Source organism: Bombina bombina, chromosome 12, assembly GCF_027579735.1.
Source record: "Bombina bombina isolate aBomBom1 chromosome 12, aBomBom1.pri, whole genome shotgun sequence".
Lineage (NCBI taxonomy): Eukaryota > Metazoa > Chordata > Amphibia > Anura > Bombinatoridae > Bombina > Bombina bombina.
Genome location: NC_069510.1, coordinates 84,920,330 through 84,929,323, shown reverse-complemented (window position 1 = coordinate 84,929,323; position 8,994 = coordinate 84,920,330). Strand labels below are relative to the sequence as shown.

General features: G+C 36.5%; 1 protein-coding gene across 4 annotated transcripts in view; it reads right to left on the bottom strand.

Annotated features, from left to right (window-relative positions):
* FLNA (filamin A) overlaps positions 1-8,708 on the bottom strand; it is a 186,389-nt gene extending 177,681 nt beyond the window's left edge. For 3 of the 4 annotated variants that reach the window (XM_053695961.1, XM_053695963.1, XM_053695962.1), the window contains exon 1: positions 8,521-8,707. The gene's annotated coding sequence lies outside the window, so the exon portion shown is untranslated. Of the gene's footprint in view, positions 1-8,520 lie in introns of all 4 variants that reach the window. The other variant, XM_053695964.1, reaches the window with a different exon arrangement.
* Positions 8,709-8,994: the final 286 nt, after the last annotated feature.

The window sequence follows — 8,994 nt, the reverse complement described above, 5'->3', positions numbered from 1 at the left end:
GCTTTAGTCCACAGACAACAAGGCTAGTCATAGTCATAATGTTTGTATGAAATGCATTGTTTTCCTGTTGCTATCTAATAAATCCAATTAGTAATAGATATGTAGAAGTGTTAGCCTTGAAAAGTCAGCAGAGTGCATTTCAAGTTATCTTAAGAAAGGGCTTGTCCATTTTATGGCCTGAGGGCCACAATGCAGCTCTCCAAAGCATTTTATCAGGCTTTTCACTCCTACAAACAAAATAATGTATGCCTCTCAAACTTGTTTCAGTTTATATGTAAGTTTAGGGCACGTTCTTCACTAAAGAATAGCACATTTATGGTCCCTTTATATAAACTGAAATGTTAAATATGTTAAATGGTGTTATCCATCTTAAAAAGAAAAAAGATGGATACCTCTTTCCTAGCCCATAATGCAGTGCGCGGTTCATACTCTTTCCAGTTGAATCAATCCAAAAGATTAAAATGGTAATTTACTTCAGCCTAACACTTAAATACCATTAAAGGGATACTAATCCAAAAAATTTTCTTTCATGATTCAGATAGCGCATGCAATTTTAAGCAACTTTCTAATTTACTCCTATTATCAATTTTTCTTTGTTTTCATGTTATCTTGATTTGAAAAAGCAGTAATGAAAGGTTAGGAGCCGGCCCATTTTTAGTTCAGCACCTGGGTAGCACTTGTTGATTGGTTTGCTACATTTAGCCACAAATCAGCAAGTGCTACCCAGGTGCTGAACAAAAAATGGTCCGACTCTAAAGCTTACAGTAATGCTTTTTCAAATCAAGATAGCATGAGAACAAAGAAAAATTGATAATAGGAGTAAATTAGAAAGTTGCTTAAAATCTCATGCTCTATCTGAATCATGAAAGAAACAAATTGGGATTAGTATCCCTTTAAATACAGTAGAATTGTATAATCAACAAGTTCATAATACACAAAAATGCAATGGCACTTACTGAGTTTTAAACGAGCATTAGATTTTCTCTGACAAATTAAAAAAATGGACTTTAATTTGCCACCCCTGTACCATGTGACAGCCACCAGCCAATCACAGAATCATGAGTATACACTGTGAAGTCTTGCACATGCTCAGTAGGGGATGGTGCCTCAGAAAGTGTGCTTAAAAGAAGACTGTGCACAGTTTGATACTAGAAGTAAAATCAGAAAGTCTCTTAAAACTGCACGCTCTATCTGAATCATGAAGGTTAAACTTTGACTTTAGAGTCCCTTTAACACTGGGTAACAGCGGGGATAGCATCTAACCTTAGTATAATGAAATTATATCAGGAAACAAAATAATAAGCAACTGGATGCAGCTGATCTGAAATGATTACTACTTTTATATTGGGTTGTGAAATGTCCTTGATTATCCTGTATGATATAAACACAGTAAAAACCAGGACAGACAGACCGAGCTCACAGCTTCAGTTTGTATTATAAACAATACCCAAAAACTCCCAACTTGTGAATACAAAATACCTAAACAAATGGCCATTTTATGGCTGATCTGCTAGCTATTCTTTGCTTGTGCCTAACCACTGGCCATAATAACTATAAACAATCTGTTGGCTATCAATTTGTCTTTGTTTTTATGGTATCTTTTGTAGAAAAGCAGGGTTGTAAGCTTAGGAGCCACCACATTTCTAGAGCACTATATGGCTGCAGTTTTGCAAGAATGTCATCCATTTGCAAGAGCACTATATGGCAGCACTCTTTCCTGCCATAAAGTGCTCCAGATGCCTATCTAGGTATCTCTTCAACACAGAATATCATCGGAACAAACCAAATTTGATAATAGAGGTAAATTGGAAACTTTTTTTAACATGGTATGTTCTGTCTGAATCACAAAATCATTTTTTGGGGTTTGATATCCCTTTAACCCTTTCCGGTCATATGTCGGTATGTATCTGACAAAGGCTTTTACCGCTTGCGGTACAATGTCGGATACATTCCGACATGACTTTCTCCCAACACGATAGCCGCCCGGCCACTGCGCATTGGGCACAGAAAAATGCGGAGCCTTAAACGATCACAGAGATGCGCCCCACTCACGCCGCACAGCCTGCCACACTGGTCCGCCGAGACACATGTGACCCCGCTGACGCTAACTCCCCCCACAGCAACCGCACCACAAAGATGCAATCTCCCCACAAACACCACACTCACACTCATGTGATCCTACACACAGCACCCCACAGCGGCCACCACCACCCACACAGCGATGCAGACTCCCCCCACACCCACAGCATCCATAGTGATGCTATATATGTATAGGGTGCTGTGTGTGCAGTGGGGGATCACATCTGTAAAGAGTGCTGTGTGTGCAGAAGAGGATGACCTTTCTATATGGTCCTGAGTACAAGGCAGTGACGTGCAGTGACGTCAGAGGATGGTGAGGCAGTGGCTAGGATACACCTTCATTCTTTAGATATCCTTTGTTGAAGAAATAGCAATGCACATGGGTGAGCCAATCACATGAGGTATCTATGTGCAGCCACCAATCAGCAGCTACTGAGCATATTTAGATATGATTTTCAACAAAGGACATCAAAAGAATAAAGAAAATTAGATATTAGATGTAAATTGGAAAGTTATTTAAATTTGCATATGGGTTTCATGTCCCTTTAAATGGTGTCTTGGAAAACTGGTCAACTTAGTAAACATCTGATTTTAGTCTAAAAGGATTGTAACAGAAACTCTTGCCAGATAACACAATGCTTGCTCTGATTATGAGATCTAGAAATCCATGCCCATTAAAATATGTTTAAAACATACTTTTTACTTTAATGCTGCAAATTATGCTTATAGATTCTTTCATTACATAAGGGATGAGAGTCAGAGGGGGAGGAAGAGAGACAGAGAGAGAAAGAGACCATGGGGGAGAACAACACATAAGGAGAGAGATGGATAGATAGATAGAGAGAGAGACATACACACACACAAGGGGGGGGGGGGGACCACTGCATTTTAAAGTAATAAAACAGCAGAGCTACAGAGAGTTCAGAAAATTAGTCTATAATTTAGTGTGAAGTACAGAGGCAAGCTGCTAAGTTAGTGGGTGTAAAGTTTGAGTAAACAAAATACAAAAACGATCCTTTGCTGTAAAAGAGTAAAAAATACACTAAACCACATTCATTAAATTATCATTTTAACTAACAGAATCTTTCAGTAAAATCTTACTTTAATAAGATGTGGGTGAAACACTGCTCTCTGTGCCTCTCTCCTGCTCTGTAAGGATTCAGGAAGTGACAGTGGCACATTCCACTGCACTTAGAGGGGAAGAACAGAACTCTCTTTTTCACTTTAGCAAAGCTAGCAGGTTCACAGGACAGCAACAAAATATATGAAAGTTGTTTTTTTGCGTTTTTGTTTTGTTTTATATGATTTAACATCCAGCCCCAACCCTATGTTCCACTTACTAATGCCTCTCACTGGATTGGTTCAGCCCAAATAGGATTGCCTCAAATAAGCAGTTAATGGGCCATGCAATGATCTTAACCACTTGCATCCAGTAGATGGCGCAGCATGTTGTGTAATGGTGGGCAGACCTGATTGTGCCTCTTCATTGCACAACATATAGCTGTGAGAAAAAAAAATGCTGGGGGAAAAAATTTAACATTTTTTTTTTAAAGCCAATAAAAAAAATATATTTTTGCCCATATGAGAGGTGAAGCACTGCCTCACCTGCCTCTAGTGACTGCACATCACTGGTACAAGGGGAGCTCACCCAACACAACAAGCTGCGTTAAATAAGACCTGCTGGTGCCCTATGTCAAAATTAATAGGACCGGAAAGGGTTAACTGCAAAATATATCTGACCACTAGCCATAATCAATATAACCATTATGCTGGCAATACTCTGCCTGTAAATTAATACTTCGCATATGCTATATCTGACCTGCTGCCCATGCTTTGCCTTTACTTGACCAATGACCATGATCCAGTGGCCAATGTATTCCAATACACAACCTACTGCTCATATAAACCTTTATCTGCCCAGCTACTACATATGCGCATAACCATTGCAGCCTATCATGCTGATCATAATCTCTAGTGGTTGCTCCCTGTACTAGATCTACTATCTATACATAAAGGGAGATGAAAGATATCCACTCATAAAGTAAAGTAAATGCCTCTCAGCAGATATTCTAGGCCTTTTCTGTTCCATTAATGTAGGGTTTGCAATATTAGGTATCAGGAGTCAAAGGAATTTAGAAATTAGGCCTTGCTGGTTTATAAGATGTCCTTTAACCATTGACATAGTCAGACAGCAGCCCTAATTTTATTTTTGTGGTATGCACCTGCACTGCAGCGCAACATTTTAGGGTCACGTGGCAGCCAGGCTTAGGTTCAGCACTCTATCTGCCCTTCCTTCCCTCTTCAACTCCCCATTCGCAGTATTGCAAGACATGATACTGCATTGAGGTAAGGGAGCAAAGGGTTAAATTACTGATTTATATGTGATTGAAGCATTTAAGGGATCAAATTAATGTTGTATGTAATAAAGGAGAGATTTAACCACTTGATTGCTCAGAACACACAAGGGTAATCAATAGGTTAATTTACGTAATGAATAAAGTCCTCCTAAAGTGCCATAAAGTAGATAGGAATGGCAAACTTGAGCCCTAATGGTTCCACATTTGGGATCATTTGCATATCCTGAGGAATTAACATGTTCTCCAGATCTAGTTCAACAGTTACAAGAGGACACTAAACTGGTACTTTGCAAAATGTCTCTAAATGACATTGCTTATCATCACGAAGCTGATGTTTGCAGAACTTGTTAGCATCATTTATTTTTATTTTACAGCCCATATTCCAGATTTCTTACTTTAGAGTACTATCATCAGATAAATTATATTGCTAAACTATGTTGATAATTGTTTGAACTACCTTTAGAATACCTGTTGTTAGATATACTATTTATAATGAGTATAGCAGGGAACCTACACTTTAGTGAGTCTAGGACTCTTTATATATGATCTACTTGAGTCAATATTTTAAACCAATTCTGGTAATTAATTTGTGCCAAATTAGGATTAGAATCACAGTACAGTGATCTATTGGTTAATACTTAGAAATCTACTATTAGAAGTAATTATCTTCCATTTATTCAGATACATGTAACAAGAGACATTCTATTCAATAAATAAATAAACTGCAATTGATATTTTAGTTGTTTATCTTTTTTTAATATTGTTTAACCTCATATATGACTCCTGTGCTTCTCAAGATGATTTTGTGGCCATTGATTGGCCCATACACACATCTGCTACTCTTGTTTAGTCTACTGGTTATAACCCCATTTATAGTTGCACACGAGAGTGCCATGTAAGTGGTTCCTCTCCTTAAAAGGGATTAAAAAACGTAGGTCCACAATATAATTTGTTAAAAAATAAACTGTTCTACCAATAAAGAAGAGTTTAATTTTTAATTAGCATGTCCCCTTAAAGGGACACTATAGCATAAATAGATTTGAGTTAAGTGCCTATTAATTTAATAGCAGCTTTGCATTATGATGTTATTTTTAATATAACATACCAGTTTCTACAGCTCCACAGTGCTGGTCAGCCCTGTCAATCTAGAGATATGTCTGCAGAAGCTGTGCACTCATGTTTGGCCACTCCATCTATGCGGTAAGTTCCAGTGAGGTCATGTGACATCTCTGGTACTCACTGGACATAAGTGATGGCCAAAGATTGTGTATAGCTGCTGCAACAAATTATTTAGATACTTTACAGAACTGAATTGTGCCTATGAGTCACAGAAACAGGATGACACATAAAGTATAAAAGCTTAAAAGATAAAATGTTATTAGAAACAAATATTATTTATCTTAACTACAGAATGTTTTGGAGAAAACAATATGTTGTTATAATGTTCATTTAAAGGGGCATAAAACCACAGAAATGTATTTTGTGATTCAGAAAGAGCATGCAATTTTAAACAACTTTCTAATTTACTTCTTTTATCAAATATTCTTTGTTCTCTTGGTATCTTTTGTTGGAAAACAGGGATCTAAGCTCAGAAGCAGTCACGTGTCTGGAGCACTATATTGCAGCAGTTTTGCAAGAATGGTATGCATTTGCATGAACACTATATGGCAGCATTATTTCCTGCCATGTAGTGCTCTACACACCTACTTAGGTATCTCTTCAACAAAGAAGAAATGAGAACAAAGCTAAGTTAATAATCAAAGCAAGTTGGAACCTTTTTTAAAAGTGTATACATAAAGGAACAATTTAGGTTTTCATATCCCTTTAAAGGGACAGTCAACACCAGATTTTTTGTTGTTAAAAATTATAGATAATCCCTTTATTACCCATTCCCTAGTTTTGCATAACCAACACAGTTATATTAATACGCTTTTTACCTATGTGATTACCTTGTATCTAAGTCTCTTCTGACAGCCCCCTGATCACATGACTTTTTATATATTATCTATTGACTTTCATTTTAGCCAATTATTGCCTGCCACAAGCCACGGGCGTGATCACAATGTTATCTATATGGCTCACTGTTGTGAATAGCAAATAAAAAAGCATGTGATAAGAGGCGGCCTTCAAGGGCTTAGAAATGATCATATGAGCCTATTTAGGTTTAGCTTTCAACTAAGAATACAAAGAGAACAAAGCAAAATTGGTGATAAAAGTAAATTGGAAAGTTGTTTAAAATGACATGCCCTATTTGAAACATGAAAGTTTTTTGGACTTGACTGTCCCTTTAAATTCAACAAAAATAAGAACCATTCCTCTATATTTTCAGCTAATAAAAATGATAACTGGCAAGTGACAATAATATCTAGAAAAATTACATGTGAATTAGATATAAAGTGATAAATAGTAAAATAAACATCTGAAAAATAATAATGTAGTACTGCTATGTTGCAATAAATGAGCCAACCAACACTGTCTGGTATTGATTCCAGTTAGTCAAAAGAAATGTACACCTTCCCTAACACAATTACATAGCTAGGGAAGAATTGATTAAAATACTCAGCCAGCACATTATTGCAACTAAGACAAACGTTTATATGATTACTTTAGTTCATTTGATACTCAATAACAAAAGCAATAGATGTAATGCACACACTGACCACAATCAGTGACATTTAGGTTTGGGTGTGGCTAGCAACATCTTTTTTAGATAAATGTGGTGCAATTCTATCAGCCTCAAGGCACACCCAGGACATAACTTCTTTGTCAGATTCTCTAGAACATGATACTATTCTGAGGCATGTAATTACTCATTTTATAGGCACTTTCTGTTTACAATTCAAAATGATTTCCTTTTTATTACATTCAGCAGAAAACAGCATTCATTTTATTCCACTATATTTGTTTACATACAGTCTAGATGTTCTGTAAATGTGGTTATTGTTATAGAATGATAGAAGATGGATGACAGATTATATAGGTGTGGCCTATCTATCTAAATATCTGTATGTCTGTCTATCTCTAACACTCTCTATATCTCTAGCATCTATCTGTCTGTCTGTCTATCTAAATATCTGTATGTCTGTCTATCTCTAACACTCTCTATCATCTATCTGTCTATCTAAATATTTGTCTCTAACTCTCTTTATCTCTCTAGCATTTATCTATCTATCTAAATATATGTATGTTTGTCTATCTCTAACTATATCTCTCTATCTATCTATCAATCAATCAATCGTCTATCTCTATCATATATCTATCTCTCTCTCCCTATCTATCTATCTAGAATCTATCTATCTTTCTATCTAATCACCTATATATTTTAACAAAACTTATAAACATTAGTTAGGGTTCATATTAAAACATCAAAATTAACTCCTTAATCTTCATTTCATTAATTTGAAATAAGAAATAAAGATTCCAAATCTCAAAGTACTCGCATCTGATTCTGTAGAACTGGACTACAATATACATAGGATATTCTAGTTGCATTGCAGTCACTTCAGTGTTTTATTTTCAAGCTAAAACACATCCCTACATGACAGTGTATGAGGCTGAGACACAACTCGTATGCCTTTTTGTTTTGTACTATGAAGCTTATACATACAAATAAGATATCATTGCATACTGCAATACCCTGAGTATTTTACACACACACATAAATATATATACAGTATATATATATATATATATATATATATATATATATATATATATATATATATATATACAATAAACAAATTGGGTTTAACACCCTCTAAAATAGTCTCTGGGACTGTTTCTCTATCTCTGACAATTGGTGGTCCTTATACATTATGTAAAACCCACCTAACAGAGTTTAGGCAAAGTTGTATCAAACCATGTACAACAGGCAAATCCATCTGTCAAATCATATGCACCCAGTATTGCCCCCAGTTATACTTTAAATAAATAAGAGCAGTGCAGAGCTTTTTAACAAATAAAAGCAATCCCCCATCAAGATCTCTATACTACATGCTGATACTGTATTCCATGATGCACTACACAGAAAGACATCACCAACAGGATCTATATCCTGCATTACTTAGTGTCTAGATCAACTTACCTATTTACTTTAAGAACTTCCAAACCAGACAGGACAAGTCAGGCTGTGCTTCTCTCCTCAATGCGCTTCCCTGTTTGCTCTGGTTCTGCTCTGAACAAGGGGGAATGCCTGCAAGTTGCCCTGTCAATAAAATGCCACCCCCTTGATCTTTCCCTTTCTCTTCTCTCCCTCTTAGAGATTGAGAAAGCCTTAATTGGTAAAATAGCAAAGTAAAAAAAAAAAAAAGAAGGGGGGGTTATGGCATGCTGCAGTTTTGCTGGGAACCCCGCCCCCCTTAGCTTTGGGATGAGGTCAGCGTTCATTTTCTCAGAAGCCTGAATTTCTGCACAGCTTCAAGGCAAAAAAGGGGATGCCTTCTCCTAAGGAATTTAACCTCTTCCAACACAGATACATACAGGGCTGTGCTACACCTCACAGAACCCGTGACAAGAAGCAAATCGCGCTCTGTGTGCAACCAATTCGCAAATCCTATGA